The following is a 17,738-nucleotide window of genomic DNA, read 5'->3' on the forward strand; positions in this document are numbered from 1 at the left end:
AAGGCCCCCGGCACGACGCTGGGTACAGAGCAGCAGTGAGGAGAGTGGACGCCGTAGCCATCTGCCCAGGTGTGAATCCCAGCCTTCTGCGACTGTGACTGCAGTGGGACCCCAGCAAGTCGCCCATCATCTCTGTGAGGCAGTCTCTTCTTCTGCGAAGTAAGTCACAGGAAAGCATCTGATTCACAGCCTTGTTGGGAAGAGTAAGAGAGTTCACACCTGTAAAGCACTAAGGACAGGGCCCTGCACACCACAAGGCCTGTGTGCAAGCTATGACTGTCACTGTTTATTTTTACTCTGAGCCCTTTGGACAGAGCTGCTTGTTAACCATGCTCCCCATTGGGCTGTCCTGAAATGTTTCTGACATGGGCTTTGCCCCACCAAGTGGTGGGTGCTCAAGAGCTGCATTATAATAATGACAACCACAGTGACAGCTGTGCGTGGACCTGGTGTGCCGTGTACTTCATGTGCATTCTCTCCAGATTTCAGCAGCTCTGAAAGATGGGCATTTAATCCCTGCTTTCCCAAAGAAGGGCAGGAATGTCTCACCCAAGTCCACATCATTAGAAGGCGGAGTCAGAATTCTCCCCAGAATTGTCTGAAAGGTCCTCCAATTATTAGGCTAACTGGTTCTTGAAATCATTTAAATTAGAGATGGTGGTAATAATTGTATTTGTCTCTCTTCCAATGTCTTGTTTGTGCAGGGCACCGTGGGGGCTTTATATAAAGTATTCAGTTCTTGCAAGGACCCTCTGAAGGGGTCAAGATTGTTATTCATACTTTACAGAGTGGTTAATTTTAGGTGTCACCTTGGCTAGGGTACAGTGCCCCGCTGCATGGTCAAACCCACCCAGTCTAATGTTGTGTGAAGGTATTCACAGATGCAGTCAACTACTGGCGGGATCAAATCAGTAGACCTTGAGTAAGGACGATTATAAGTGGGTGGGCTGCATCCAATCAGTTGGAGGCCTTAAGAGTAGAGACTGAAGTTTCCAGGAGTTTTGCCTCAAGACTGCAGCGTGGAAGCTGTGCTGAGTCTCCCACCTGCTGGTCTGAGGAATCCAGACTGCAGATTGTCACGTCAGCCTGAATTTCACGTCAACCCTCACCTGAATCCTCAACCTGTGAGTCTCCACCGTTGTGTGAGCCATTTCCTTAAAATAAATCAATCTCTGGGTGGCGCAGCGGTTTGGCGCCTGCCTTTGGCCCAGGGCGCGATCCTGGAGACCCGGGATCGAATCCCACGTCGGGCTCCTGGTGCATGGAGCCTGCTTCTCCCTCTGCCTGTGTCTCTGCCTCTCCCTCTCTCTGTGACTATCATAAATAAATAAAAAAAAAATTAAAAAATAAATCAATCTTTCTCAATATCTATCTAGTAGAGATCAAGATCCTATTGGTCTCATTTCTCTAGAGAACCCTTGACTAATAAACAGAGTAAATACAGACTCAAAGATATTAAGGATTTGTTCCACAGAACACAGTGTATGAGGGCTGGAGATGAAGTTTAAGCCCAGGATTGTCCCTGTGGCCCAGCTCTGAGCAAGTCCTGCAGAGGATAATGAGAAGCCAAAGCCATGGTCCCTGACCCTGTGCTTTCAAGCATCACAGCAGCTGTGCACTGGTGTTGGGCAGGAGTGAGCTTCTGGGCACTAAGTCCAAAAGGTAATAAATGAAAACAGACTTCTAACATAGTCACAGTCTCGGCATGCAATCTCCCCATCATCACCAGAGCAAAGTGGAGGGGCTTGCTTCTAATTCTCCCTATAGGTTCATCCTTCGGGGAATGATTTGTCCATTGTTTTCTTTCAGGATTGCTCTCAAGGTTCATTTAACCCAAGTACACTTGCTCTGTCCAGTGTGGTAGCTGCTGGGCATGGGTGATTCTTGAGCATTTAAGATGTGATTGGTGGATTAAAGTGCCTCATAAAATGTAAAATACACAGGATCTCGAAGACTTGGTACGAGAAAAAGAGTATAAAATGTCTTGCTGGCAATGGCTTATATTGATTACATGTTGAAATAATATTTTTGCTATATTAAGTCAAATATATTTTAAATATATTTGTTATATCTGTCAATGTTTTATTATATTTATCATATTGCTAAATTATTACATTATAAATGTATGTGATCATAATAATATAATTTTATTATATAATGTTTCATTAATATAAGTATATTATATTAAGCCATTATATATTACAACTTTAGATTATGAAATATATTATTTATGTTATAAATGTTTTAGATAATTAAATATACTAATTGTACATTATATTGTATATTACATAGCAGATGAATTGTAAATATATTGCTATATTAATGTATAAATATAGTACTAATATATTGCCAAATATTAAAATTAATTCCACCTGTTTTCTTTCACTTTTTTTTTCCCCCTTTTACTCTTTTTTATTTTTTCTTTTAGTAATCTCTGTATTCAACATGGGGCTGGGACTCACATGCTGGAGATCCAGTCACACGCTCCGACTGAGTCAGCCAGGCACCCGTCCCTTTTACTTTTTCTTTGTTTTTTGTTTTTTTTTATTTTAATATTTTATTATTTATTCATGAGAGACACAGAGAGAGGCAGAGACACAAGCAGAGGGAGAAGCAGGCTCCATGCAGGGAGCCCGACGTGGGACTCGATCCCGGGTCTCCAGGATCACACCCTGGGCCGAAGGCAGGCGCTCAACCGCTGAGCCACCCAGGCGTCCCCCTTTTACTTTTTCAATGTGGCTACAAGAAAACTTAACATCACATATGTCACTGGATGAGTATATTCCTAGTAGGTGGCGTAGCTCCAGACAAAGAGGGACGAGAAATAGATCCCTGCCCACTTAAGTATGCCTTTCACAAAGACACATGTGTTCTGGTCCCCATTGCAGCTAACATTTCTGTCTTTTGTTAGCAATAGGCATGCTTTATTATTTTTTTTAATAGGCACGCTTTAGGTACAGTGTTTACTTGATATTCAACACTGTTCTATAAGTGAAGTACAGCATCACCCTCCTTCTCCTTGAATGTATGAGGCTTCCAGAACTTAAGTGAGCTTTCCAGAAGCTTCACCATTTGGAACAAACTCAGGGAGTCTGACTCCAGAGTAACTCCTAGCTGCCACCCTGACATGGAATTAAGAGCCTCTAGTGGTGGGATTTTTGCCAGGCACTGTTGCCCTTTGGCTGAGATTCTTTTGGAAGGTCAAGGTGACCAACAGCTCATGGACTCTGAAGCCAGGACAGACTCAGGTTCAGAACAGAATTGTCACTATGTGATTTACAGCAAGTTGTTTGACCCCCACAGACACTCAGTTTCCTCTTATAAGGAACTTCTTCCTTCCCGTAAGAAGGTTATTACAGGATTGTTTGCCAGCAGTACACCATGTCCTCTGGGCTAGTGTCCCCACATGCCCATTTAATTGTTTAACATATTTTTGAAATGCATAATAAAAATCTGTGCATGATGAAAGCAAGATTAGGAGCCCCTGGCTGGTTTGGTCTGTGGAGCACCTGACTTTTGAGCTTGGGGTTGTTAGTTCTAGCCCCACTTTGGGGAAGAGATTACTTAAAAATAAAAATCTGGGGATCCCTGGGTGGCACAGCGGTTTGGTGCCTGCCTTTGGCCCAGGGCGCGATCCTGGAGACCCAGGATCGAATCCCACATCAGGCTCCCGGTGCATGGAGCCTGCTTCTCCCTCTGCCTGTGTCTCTGCCTCTCTCTCTCTCTCTCTCTCTCTGTGACTATCATAAATAAATAAAAATTAAAAAAAATAAATAAAAATCTTTAAAAAAATCAGGATTAAAGGGGAGAGAAAGGCAAAAAAAAAAAAAAGTCTCTAAGGATTAAGTAGCCAATTTTTTAGTGATGTTTCCAACACAGGGACTGGCTACTGAGGTAATAAAATCACGATTCACCAGAGCAGAGGTGAGCTGGCCAGGGGTGACCCCAAAGCCACCATCCCAATCTCAGGCTTAGTGTAGGATGCGATGGCAAATCCTGGTGAGTAGTTCCTGTTAATTAGCCAATTAAATGGATTTTGAGGCACTCTGGTTCGGCTAACATGTTCACACTGACCAAGAGCACTAGGATTTGGTTCCCTCTCTTTGTGTTGATGGATGGGGCCCCTGCTGGCATCTGGAGGCTCAGGAAAGAGAAGGTACATTCGAGAAGTCTGCCCACACACCACACCCAGCTCCCAGGGCCTGTTCTCTAGAACCATCAACGATTGTCTTCTTGTGATACAAAAGAAGTTGAAGGGCTAAGTGCTCTGGCAAGTTTGATTTTGCCCCAACTTGAACCTTGCCTTAAAAAAACAGGTCATTTTCATTCTCTCCTCTTTAAACTGAGGAGTGATTATCTCCTGTCTCTTAGGTTTGGGCAGTCACCATGGAACCCTGCCTTCCCCTCTCTCCCAGTGACACGGGGAAGGCTCTCAAAGATTCACTAGTCCTATTCTCCATTGCCTTTAGTTCTGGAAGCATTTATCTTACTTACTATCCATGTCAAGTCAGAAAGGAACCCTGCTGACAGGTGCATCGATAAAGGAAAAAGCCTAAATGGACCCACTTGGGGCTTCTGCTGCCCCACGGGCTCAGAGAAGCCTCCCAGGGGCTGGAAAGCTTTGGAGCTGCTGCACTGACTTTCTTGTGGGAAAACCATGGGGGTCAGAGGGCCATCCTCAGTCCTGCAAGGAGAGCAAGAAGGTGGCATCAAGAATCATAGCCTTCCTCACTCCCCAGTACGTGCCTGGCTGCAAAGACAGGAAAGCATCATGGCTCCATGAATCATGGTGCGTAACTAGAAAGCCTGCTCTGAGCCCTTTGTATGAATTTTCAGCATTTTTTCTCACCTAGGTCTTGCTTTGAGATTTTTTAAAAAAGACTTCAGGTATTTGGCTCTTTGCATGAAAGCATAGTCATGGGATAGGAAATTTAATTGAATGAAAGTAAGTGGTAACTCAATTTAGAGTAGATTCTCCTGGGAGCATCTTCATTATCCTTAAGGGCTCTGGCCAGCCTTAGAAAGAGCCTGTTAAGGCAGCAGGCACCTCTCTGTGAAATCATGTCCTGGCAGCCCAAAGCCAGGCAAGTCCTCACTTCTGCTCATCATGTGACTGCTTTAGAGTGGCCTTTATAAAAGCAACACAGGGCTAGAGTTCTGATATCAAGGCTAGTCATCTCCATTGGCTTGGTACCAAATGTGGTATGCTAGTGCTAATGAATTCTTGCAGCCAGTGTCCGCCAGCAGCAATCATTTGTACTTTCTGGAAGTGAAGGCAAGAAATATCTGGAATCCTAGACTATGAAAAGGTCATGTTTTCTCTGGAGCATACAACATACGTACATACATACACATTTCTCTGTCTCTCTGTGCACACACACGTGTGTGTGTGATCTACTCTAAAGCATGGTCTCAAGTGAGTATTTTTTAAATCATATGATTTATTGCCTACTTTTGAAATGTATTATATCTACACAGCATCTGATAGGCAACCCATCCCCAAGCACACCCTCATTGCCCTACTCAGCCAAACTTACTTACTTTTGGTTTTCAAAGAGGGAGAGAGAGAGAGACAGAGAGAGAGAGGAAGAGGGAGGGAGAGGGGCCGAGGGACAGGGAGAGAGAGAATCTTAAGCAGACTCCATGCCCAGCACAGAGTCAATCTCACCACCCTGAGGTCAGGACCTGAGCTGAAATCAGGAGTTCAATGCTTAACAGCCTAGCCACCTGGGTGCCCTTAAACTTACTTTTATTTGGAACTCTACAACCTGTCTGCTGTCCTGAGCAGGGCAGCTATTAGTACTTATTAGCATTGATTAATGCTGCTTATATATTTAAAAATAAATAAATAAAAAGGGGCAGCCCGAGTGGCTCAGCGGTCTAGCGCCGCCTTAGGCCCAGGGCGTAATCCTGGGGACCTGGGATCAAGTCCCACGTCGGGCTCCCTGCATGGAGCCTGCTTCTCTCTCTGCCCCTCTCTCTCTCTCTGTGTCTCTCACAAATAAATAAATAAAATCTTAAAAAAAAAACAAAAATAAAAAAATAAAAAATAAAATAAAATACTAGCATATTGGATTTATAATAACATATAGATTAACTTGAAGAAACTTAATTTCTGTTGTATTACCAAATAAAAATGCATGATTTCTGTAACAAAAAAAAATAAATAAAATAAAAACAAAACAAAAGTCAGCTCTGTAGAGTTAAGATATGAGATTGGTGGGATTTTACGAAGAGATGTGGAGTTCTGGAAATTTTGACATAGCACCACTTATGCCTGGTGGGATGGCCACCCAGGAGGGAATGAGAAAAAGAAGGGAGTTTGCCCAGAGATAAACCTGTAAGGTCTGTGTCTGTCTGTCTACGTATCTCTCTATCTACTATCTATCATCTATTTATCTTCCAAGTTGCTCTCAGTTGAGAATCTTGCTCAAGTTCACACAGTGAGTGTAGGAACCAAAACTCTGCCCTTCTTACCAGAGCAACAACCCAGTACACCCAGAGTTTTTCTGTTTTTGTTTGTTTTTTTACTTCATTCCAAACTCTTCTGGAATGTTATCAAGTCAGATTATCAGTGGATGCCAAAATTAATGAAAGAACACCCACCCTTATCCTCTTTATGGACACAAGACCTGAGGTCAATTTTCTACTTAGAAGTAAACTAAAGCTGTCAATGTTTAAGCCACCCTAACAGAATGCTAACATCAGCCGACTGGCACTCGCTAGACTTCGGGCTTGTGCTTGGAGACCTGAGTGCAGGACCAAAGGACCCGTCAGCAACACTGGATGGTCTGAAAGCCAGGCTGCATCCACAGTGTCCCTAAATATCTCGCTGCTTTTGCCTGAACAAGAGCTACTAAATCAGATTCTTTAAAACTAAATCCTATTTTGGAACAATTTTAAACTTACAGAAAAGTTGCAGAAATAGTACAGAGAATTCCTAGATACCTCTCACCTGGTTTTCATTTTCACGAATGTTACCATTTCACATTACATTTGGGGTTCCCTTCCCAAAATTAAGACACTAACACTGGTACCCTACTGCTGAACTGCAGATTTTATTTTTTTATTTTTATTTTTTTTTGAACTGCAGACTTTATTTGCTTCTACTGGTTTTTCACAGTAGACCCGTCCCCCACAATACACACACTTTTTTGGCCCAGAATTCAACACATGCTACCTCATTGCATTTAGTCATCGTGACTCCTTGGGCTCCTCTGGTCTCTAACCATTTCTGTCCTGCCATGTTTTTCACGACTTTGATAGATTTGAGGAGTACTGGCCACATATTTTCTAGAATGGCCTTCAATATGGGTTTGTCTGATGTATTTTCTTAAAATTATCCTGCAATTTGGAGTTTTGGGGGGAAGAATGAAGTGGCATGCCCTGCTCATCCTATCATTTCAGGGAGTCCCTGACACCCATATAATGAAACTGAGGTGTTCATTTTGATCATGTGGTCAAGGTAATGTTTGCCAGATTTCTCCCTAGTAAAGTCATGATTTTTCTTTTTCCATACTCTAAAGTTTAGAAGCGAGTTGCTGAATCCAGCCTATGGGCAAGGACTGGGGGCTTGAACTCAACCTCCTGAGATGGGAATAATTAGTTGTGTTTTTGTTTTTTTTCTCAAGAGCTGGGGATCACTCTGCTCCATCCATCCATTTATAATTTTCCATTTATTTATGTCATGGGATAGGGAATGTGTCTAATATTTCATAGCTGCTTTAGGGATTAAATTGGGAACATAGGACATGAAGGTGAATAGGAAACAGACTGGTGAACAAGTCATGAAAGGTGAGGCAGACCAAACAAGGTTTATGTTTACACACACACACACACACACACACACACAAATCGCTGTAGCTCATTATCTGAATTTAGGCTGTTTCTTCTTAAAAAATGGAATAAAAAAATGGAATAATATATCTTTCTGAGCAATTATGAACATTAAGCTGTACAACAAACACTAAGGTACTAAGTACAATGTATGGTACATGGTAGATGCTCAGTAAACGCTAGTTGCCTTCCTCCAAGGAGGTGATACAGTGTAGCTGCCAAGAGCGTGGATCCTTGCTCCAAACTGCCTGCCTTTGAGACTGGTTCTGATGCTTTGAGCTGTGTGATCTTGGGCCGGTCATTAACCTCTCAGTGCTTCAGTTTTTTTTTTCTTGAGGATAAAAATAATATTCCTCTCTTGGAGTTGCTATGAGTTTCAAATGATTTATTGTAGGTAAAGGGCATAAAGAGTGCCCAGCACATTGGCAAATATTCCATATCTTTCCATACATTTATATTTTGGGCATTGAGATAAAAATGCAATATGCATTATTTTACTATCAAACTATCCTATAGATTGCTTTATCCACTTTCTTCTGTTAGACCTCCCCCACAATATCGGTGTATAATTGACCTACCATACACTGGATACAAGTGGCAAGCTTTGACATATTAATATATTCATAAAACAATCACCATGTTCAAAATACCCAACATATCCACCAGACCCCAAAGTTTACTTTTTCTCTTTGTAACTTCTCCTGTCTTTGCTTACCATTTCTAGGAAACCATTCATCTGCTTTCTGCCACTATAGATTTGTATATTAATGGAATTGTAGAGTAAGTACTAGGTTTTTTTGTATGGCTGCTTTCAGCACAAATATTTTGTGGTTTATTCACGTTGCTGCATGTACCAAGAGTTCATTCTTTTTTCTCTTTCTTAAGATTTATTTATTTATTTGAGAGAGAGAGAAAGAGTTTGAGCCCATGTGAGTTCATAGTTGGGGAGAGGGGCAGAGGAAGAGGGAGAGAATCTCAAGCAGACTCCCTGCCCAGCAAGGAGTCCGTGGTGGGGCTCAATCTCACGACTCTGAGATCATAACCTAAGCTGAAGTCAAGAGTCATACGCTTAACTGACTAAGCTGCCCAAGCACCCCCAGGTTTTTCAACTCTAGCTGGTAGGAACACACACTCTTGCCAACCCCATGTAAGTTTTGGTGATTCTTCTCTTTAATACTTTTTATTCTTTCCCTGGCTTGGGATAGTTTTCTTATACCTATTTCCTGATCAGTACTTAGCTTGAGACTTGAGGGGACCGTCTGTATGAGTCTGGGGTTCGCCCTCGTACTCTCTCTTTTTCAACACTGTCTCCTGTGATGCTTCTTGACCTCCTAGAACTCTCAAATCTGTTTGCACAACTCAGGAATATGGCAGGCTCAGGAATATGGAAGCAGGAAGGCTTCCTCCTTCCCACTCTGTGGTTGGGAAACTCGCCCTTCTCAGTAAGCTGGAGCAATCATAGGGCTCACTGCATGTGACAGCCCCTCCTCAGGGGTCACTGTCCTGTCCACCTGATATCCTATGTTTGAAAACTGTTAGCAATAATAAGATCAAGTGTGTCTCCTGATTACTGAAAGCTATCTAACTGAGCTTTCATTTTGTATTAATAACTTATTTGAATTATTTTAAATAATGTATACACTAGAGTATTTCTTGATTCTGAACCTACATATCCTAGTAGCATGAGAAAAGAAGGCTACTGTGGATTGTAACCTCAAGAGAACTACGTGATGTTGGGGGAGACTTCTCTGAAAAGAAAGTGGGCTATTATCAGAGTAGGTGAAACACTACAGCTCCTCCAGGAGATGCTGTAAGTGACTTCATAGTTCTTCCCAAGGACAACAGGTTTCCATTTTCTTAGAGTCCACAGGCCTCTCTACCTCCCTGAATTGTTTGAATTCAGGCTCTCCTGATTTATACACTTCACTTTCTAGGCCTGGTAGGCCTGGCCCAACTATTAGTCCTATACCCCTAGAAGAGTGAAGTTCTTACAAGTTTGAGTCCCAAATCCATTATTCTGGATTTTAGTTAGATCTGATGAAATGGAGACTTTTCTTTCCAAGTCAGGGATAGAATTTTCTCTCCACTCATAGTTCCTTTGAAAAAGAACCTGTTAGGATGCCTGGGTGGCTCAGTGATTGTGCATCTGCTTTTGGCTCAGGTCATAATCCTGGGGTCCTGGGATGGAGTCCCGCATTGGGTTCCCTGCAGGAGCCTGCTTCTCCCTCTTCCCATGTCTCTTCCTTTCTCTCTGTGTTTCTCATGAATAAATAATAAAATCATTAAAAATAAATAAATAAAATTAAAAAGAACCTATTCTTTCCATGAGAGTATGTGACGTAGAACTATACCCATTGCCCTTCTCTACTCTTCTAGCATTCCCAATCACAACTATTAGGATGGAAAACTGACCCAACCTACATTAATCTAGCACATTTTTCCCTAGGAATTTCTATTAAAGTCAGTATCTTATTAGTGCTTTAGTTGGTTAGCTGTGGAGATGCTGATTTCAAAGGTTCTGTAGATTTGTTTAAGGAGCTTGTGATTTGGGGGCAGCCAAAGGAGACCATGTGCAAGTGGCCGAGTGTGCAGAGAGGGTGATCTGCTCTTCTGAGAGAGAGCTCAGAAGTCATTTGCCAACAAATTTCTATCTTTTGCAATCATGAATCCTAAGATCCTCACCAGCTGGGCTGGCACCTGACTCTGACCCTGGAAATCCTTCATTCTTGTTATCACAGACCTCTGGTCCTTAAAGTGGTCTTGCCCTTGGTGACCTTCTCTGAGGGCAGCCATAACAAAGAATCACAAACGGGGTGGTTTAAACAACAGAAATGTATTTCCTCACAGTTCTGAGGGCTAGAAGTTGAAGATCAGGTGTGTGTCAATAGAGTTGGTTTCTTCTGAGGTCTTTCTCCTTGGCTTGCAGATGGTTACCTTCTTACTGTCCTTACATGGTCTCCCCTCTGTGTGTGTCTATGTACTTATTTCTTTTTCTTATAAGGACATCTGTCCTATTGGATTAGGGCCCATCCCAATGACCTCACTGAATTTTAATTACCCTTTTAAAGACTTTATCTTCTATTTGCAAATGATATTCTTTTTTTAAAGATTTTATTTATTTATTCATGAGAGATGCAGAGAGGGAGAGGCAGAGACATATGCAGAAAGAGAAGCAGGCTCCATGCAGGGAGCCAGATGTGGGACTCGATCTCAGGACTCCAAGATCACACCCTGGGTTGAAGGCAGATGCTCAACCACTGAGCCACCCAGGCATCCCCAAATTTCTTTCTTTTCTTTTTTTTTTTAAAGATTTATTTATTTATTCATTCAGAGAGAGCGAGAGAAAGGCAGAGACACAGGCAGAGGGAGAAGCAGGCTCCATGCAGGAAGCCCCATGTGGGACTCGATCCGGGGTCTCCAGGATCACACCCCGGGCTGCAGGCGGCGCTAAACCGCTGCACCACCAGGGCTGCCCAATTTCTTTTTTTTTTAATTAATTTATTTATTTGAGAGAGAGAGAGAGAGAGAATGAATGGAGTGGGGGCAGAGAGAGAGGGAGAAGCAGATTCAGCACTGAGCAGGGAGCCTGATGCAGGGCTCAATCCTAGGACCCCAGGATCACGACCTGATCCAAAGGCAGACCCTTAACCCACTGAGCCACCCAGACCCCCCTGAAAATTATATTTCTTTTTTTTTTTTTTTTTTTTTTTTTTTTAAAGATTTTATTTATTTATTCATGATAGTCACACAGAGAGAGACAGAGAGGCAGAGACACAGGCAGAGGGAGAAGCAGGCTCCATGCACCGGGAGCCCGATGTGGGATTCGATCCCGGGTCTCCAGGATCACGCCCCGGGCCAAAGGCAGGCGCCAAACCGCTGCGCCACCCAGGGATCCCCCTGAAAATTATATTTCTGATAAGGGGTTAATATCCAAAATATATAAAGGAGACGTGCAACTCAAAACCAAAAAACCCCAAACAATCTGGTTAAAAAATGGACAGAGGATGCAAAGAGACATCTTTCTAAGGAAGACATATAGATGATCAACAGATGCATGAAAAGATGCTCAACATCACTCATCATCAGGCAAATGCAAATTAAAACTACAATAAGGTATCACCTTATGCCTGTCACAATAACTAAAATTAAAAAAAAAACACAAGAAATAACAACTGTTTAGGAGGATGTGTAGAAAAAGGAACCCTTGTGCACTGTTGATGGGAATGCAAACTGGTGTAACCACCATGGAGCACAGTATGGCGCTTCCTCAAGAAAATAAATTACTTTATGATTCAGTATTTCCACTACTGAGTATTACCCAAAGAAAACAAAAACTAATTTCAAAAGATATATATGCACCTATGTTTTTTGCAGCATTATTAACAATAGCCAAAATATGGAATCAACCCAGGTGTCCATCAAGGAAGAATAGATAAGGAAGATGTGGCATATATATATAATATATAATATTGCAAAACCATAAAAAAGTATTATATCTTATCATTTGTAACAACATGGGTGGATCTAAAGGATATTATGCTAAGTGAAATAAGTCAGACTGAGAAACACAAATACCATATGATTTCACTTATAGGTAGAATCTAAAAAAAAAAAAACAAATGAGTAAACAAAGAGAATTAGACCTATAAATACAAAGAATAAGCTGATGGTTATTGATTGCTAAATCAATTCCTTTTGTGATATAAAAACACATAAAACTTGCCAAAGAGGAGGAAGGTGGGGGGATGGACAAAATGGGTAAAGGTGAGAAGGAGATACAGGCATTTACACCTGTGTAATCTCTGCCCTTTATGCTAGACAGGACTATGGTGTGAGGAGAAACTAACCTAGAATATATTTTAAAAAGCAACAGTAATATAAAAAATAGGAATCAAGGATATTGAATATGTTGGTGGTGTCTACTGCCTTGGTATAAAGGAGGTAAAAGCCCTTATTGAGAATTCTTTAAAAGACAAGTGTGTCCCAGGGGCACCTGAGTGGCTCAGTTGGTTAAGTGTCTGCCTTCTGCTCAGGTCATGATCCCTGGGTCTTGGGATCCAGCCCAGCGTCCATTGGGCTCCCTGCTCAGCAAGGAGTCTGCTTCTCCCTCTCCTTCTGCCCCTCCCTGCTGCTTGTGCTCTCACGTGCTCTCTGTCTCAAATGAATAAATTAAAAATCTTAAAAAAAAAGAAAAGTGTGTCTGACATGTATGTGAGTATAGTTGGAATGTAGTATATCACACATGTCGAATGGACCACCCAGCATTGCTCAAGTGCCTTCTACGTGACCTTAACTAGTTCCTTGGGTTACTGATGGGACTCCTAGAACAAAAGCATTCTGTGTCAAAATAAGTATGGGCACTCACCCATTAGAGTGGCTATTAGCCGAACAACAAAATAACAAGTATTGGTGAGAATGTGCAGAAATCGGCGCATTGCTGGTGGGAATGTAGTGTTATAAGTCACATGGAAAACAGTTTGGCCATTCCTCAAAAAATTAAACAGAGCATACTATATGGGCTGGCAAGTCTGGTCCTAAGGATTAATCCAAAAGAAGTGGAAACAGGGTCTCAAACAGATACTTGTACACCAATGTTCATAACAGCACAATTCACAATAGCCAAAAGTTTAAAACAACTTAAGTGTCCAGCAACAGATGAACGAATAGACAAAATGTGTAGCATACCAAACAACAGATTACTCAGCCATAAACAGAATGAAATTTCTAACATACGTGACAGTGTGGATTTGAAAATGTTATGCTGAGTGACGTAAGCCAAACCCCGAAAGATAAATATATGATTGCAAGTCATATGATGTATGTAGAATGGCAAATTCACAGAGAGAGAACGGAGTAGAGGTTAGCAGGGGCCCAGGTGGGGATGCAGAGACACTGCTTAATGGGTACGGAATCTGTGTTTGGGATATTACGAAGTTCTGGAAATAGTGCAGATAGTTGTACCGCATTAAGAGTGCGCTTACCATCCCTGAATTGTACATTTTCATCTTTTGCATATTTTACCACAGTAAAATAAACAATCAAGTGCTAAAATAGGAGTTGGGACAATACTGGATTAAACAAAGTGCAGCAGGTTTCTTTACCACCGGGCATCTCAGAACCTTTGACGGCTTAGTTAGAATTGTCACTCCTGGAGGAGGGAGATTAGTATTTCTTAAATTACTTTTTTTGTTGTTGCAGAGTAAAATCCATAATAAAAGTTGATAAATAGTAGGCATTTAAACTTGAAATATAAGGCAGCAGGACAAAATGAAACAAGCCCTGATAGTGAGCACTGTTTTAATGAGTCCAAGCTCCCACTCTAGAAGCGTGTGGCTCAAGAAGGATATGAACAGGTGGTCTGTGTGCCTCACTCAGTAGCCAGAAGGTCAGAGTCAAGGACAGGGCAGATGGAGGAACTGGAGGACATGACTGCTCCTCCCCTGCCCCCCCTCGATTTTTCTTGGCTCTGGAAAGAACATGTCGAAAGAAAGACAGTGTTTTATTTCTTCCTGACTAATCTCTTAATTTCATTAAGCTGAATCAAATTATCCAGGACACAGAAAAGAACTTAATAAAAATATCAGATACGATTTCTTTTTCTTCTCATGAATGTATGCCACCAGAAGTCTCTGGATATTTCTCTTAGGAATTTCAGATCCACAATAATTTGGAAACACTGTTCCTTCTTCAGGATGTCCACACTTAGCACACCGCCGTACTCCTAGAGTCGAGGTCGCTTCCACTGTGCTCTTCCTGAATTCCAGTACTTAGCTCTTAAAAATGAGACTAAACAACATATTTTCCCCATGAATAAAAGCAATGTACACTCTGGAATGGAGTGAGGGTAACAAAAATAATCTGTATTCCTATAACCCAGGAATAACCACTGTTAACATTCCAGTGGGGGGGGGGGGGCGGGCAAGAAAGTCTGCCTCTCACCCATCTCCCAAGCACTGAGCACATGCTGAGCTTTATCCCCACTATAGAGGAGACGTCCAATAAACACAACTAAATATTCTTGTATAAAAGATTATAAAACTATACACACTAAATTCGTATCATTTTCAGTTTGCATGACACTTACGGAATAGGCAAATTTATGAAATCTGTGGAAAGTCAGATTAGTTCCCCAGGGTCTGATTTGGGGGACGGTCAGGGCTGTGACCGCTAATAAGTAGGTGACTTCCTTGAGAGATAATAAAAATATTAAGGAACTAGATAGTGGTGATGGTGGTATAACCTTGTAAATATAAGGAAAGTCACCAAAAGGTAAGTTTCAAATGGGTGATTTAGGGAGTACATGAATTAGATCTCCTTAAAGACTCTACAAAAACCTTATATGGTAATAGCAATGACTTGCAGTTGTAATACATTTCGACTTTCAAAGTACCTTCCTTTTATTATATCATCTTAACCTCATTATGACCTCATGAAGTACGCAGGGCAAGTTTATTTAATCTCCTTCACAGTGGGTGAGACTGAGACCCAGAGACACGGTCTCAGGGATTTTGCCAACATCACTCACAAATCAGAGGTAGAACCAGATGTAGAATAAAAATATTGCAGTCCCATCCGGCGAATCTGTGTCCAATGTTACATTAATGAATCATAATCAATAGGTCGCTAATCAATTTCATCTCCTTGGTGTAATATTGTTATTAAGTGATGACTCATTTATTTTGTGCCTGCTGTTTTCCAGGTAGCTCGTGTGTTATTTACTAGTCATTATACAAATCTCATGAAGTAGGTAGTGTTGCCTTCATTTTACTGCTTTTAGAAATTAACTTACTGGCCCAAGGTTGTCCCACAAAGGACATTCATTTGGCAGTTTTGGTTATCACAGCTGGGGGTGTCTACTGGTGTCTAGTGCATAGGCCAGAAATTTTATGCTAAACATCATGCAATGCAGAGGACAGCTCCCCCTCTGCAAAGAATTATCCAACCCCCCATGTCAGTCGTGCTGAGACCCAGACACCCTGCTTTTAATGAAAATGGCATAATATATGAACATAAACACTTGACAAATCCAAGCTGCTATTTCTGTTGTTTTACAAGTAGATTTTTCTAGTACAACAGTAATTCCTGGGACAGTAGCCAGTACTAGGCCCTCACCTCATGATTGTTGGGTAGATTAGTGCATGTTAAATGCTTTGGGGGGTGGGGGCTGGGGCGCCTGGGTGGCTCAGTCAGTGAAGCGTTTGCCTTTGGTTCAGGTCATGATCGCAGGGTCCTGGGATTGAGCCCCGAGTCAGGCTCCCTGCGCAGCGGGGAGCCTGCTTCTCCCTCCGTCCCTCCCCACCACTTGTGCTCTCTCGCTTTCTCTCTCTCTCTCTCTCAGAAATAAATGAATAAAATCTTTAAGAAAAATGCTTCAGGGAATATTACTGAATGAAATAAGTCAGTCACCAAAAGTCAAATACTGCACGATTCCATTTATAATGCAGTATCCAAAGTAGTCAAATTCACAGAAACAAAATGCAGATTGTGGTTACCAGGGGCTGTGAGGGGAGAGAAATTTGGAAATCGTTCAGTGGGTATAGAGTTTCAGTTAGGTAAGATGAGAGTTCTAGACGTCTGTTGCACAATATACGTATAGTTCACATCTGCGCTGTGCACTTAAAGGTGGTTAAGAAAGCAAGTTTTATGTGTTTTTATATCACAAAAGGAATTGATTTAGCAAGTCTTCCACATCAATGACTACGGATTGGATTTGAATTTTAGAGGTTTCAGACTCAGTATTAGGGGCTAGAAAAGATTCTGTGTCAGATTTTCCTGTAGGTGCACCTGTTCTAGCCAATCAGACAGAAATGCAAGCATAGGTCAACCTTGGGAGGACAGGGTGGAGGCCACAGGAGGGAAGATGGGTGAAAAGATCTACAGCGGAACCTCATGGAGGAGATACTGAATACGAGCTTGGAAATACACCAATGCGTTGGGTTAATGCTTGTTTTTATCAGAAATAACCTATTTTCAGAAGATAACTGGGGAGTGAGAGGACATTCATAAACATAGATGTCAGGACAACTAGGGGCTCTTCACAAGAGTTTTGAACATACCTGTTGGCTTTGGCCACAAAATTTCCAAAATCATTGTTTTGCTGTGGATATATTTTCCCAGTCCTGATAGGACTAACCAGATGAAGCGTTATCTCACTGTGCTTCAAAGTGCAAATATCTTACCCGCCTCTTCAAAGAGCACAAATATTACCTTTAGCCTGGGTTTCTGAGGGTAGAAACTGAACATAAGAACAAAGCCCATGAAGCTAACATAATCTCATCCCTTGTTTAACTTGCCTTTCAGAATTAGGAGAGTGCTTGTGAAATTGTGTTTTCTAAAGTCTTCTCTATCGGACCAAGAAAGGAAACATTTTTGGAAGTAGCTGATGGCATGGGCCAGCTGTCACTCCTGGGGTTGGTGCTCGATCACTGTGTGACTTTAGGCAAGTCACTTTCTTCCTCTGGTTGGCATCTTGCTTCCTTCTGTAGAGTGACAGCATGGGATAAGAGGCCCTCTAGCCTTCTTTCAGTTGTCTCCTTGGACTGTTCTCTTCTGTAATCATTTAACTGTTCTAGAAAGAAATAGAGTTGAAAATTTAATATTCAGCCGAACGGTATGAAAAGAATTGAAATGAAACTTGAATTTTGAGGTGAGTGTACCTAGGACATTGGGGGAATTTTTATTTGTAAGACATCTCTAATTCTGAAAATGATAATATGAGTGATGGTGCATGACCCCCGGTTGCAGCTTCCTGCCCTCATAGTCTGTCCTGTCTGCCCTCCCTGCCAGCATGCTCCAAAGGGTCCCCAGTAGCACTCCATACCCCAGGCCTCGCTTGCATTTCTTCCATCTAATCTAACCTGTCCTCACTCCATTTTTTTTCAGAGGGTCTACTGAGTATCATT

Source organism: Canis lupus, chromosome 35 (genome assembly GCF_003254725.2).
Source record: "Canis lupus dingo isolate Sandy chromosome 35, ASM325472v2, whole genome shotgun sequence".
Taxonomy (NCBI): domain Eukaryota; kingdom Metazoa; phylum Chordata; class Mammalia; order Carnivora; family Canidae; genus Canis; species Canis lupus.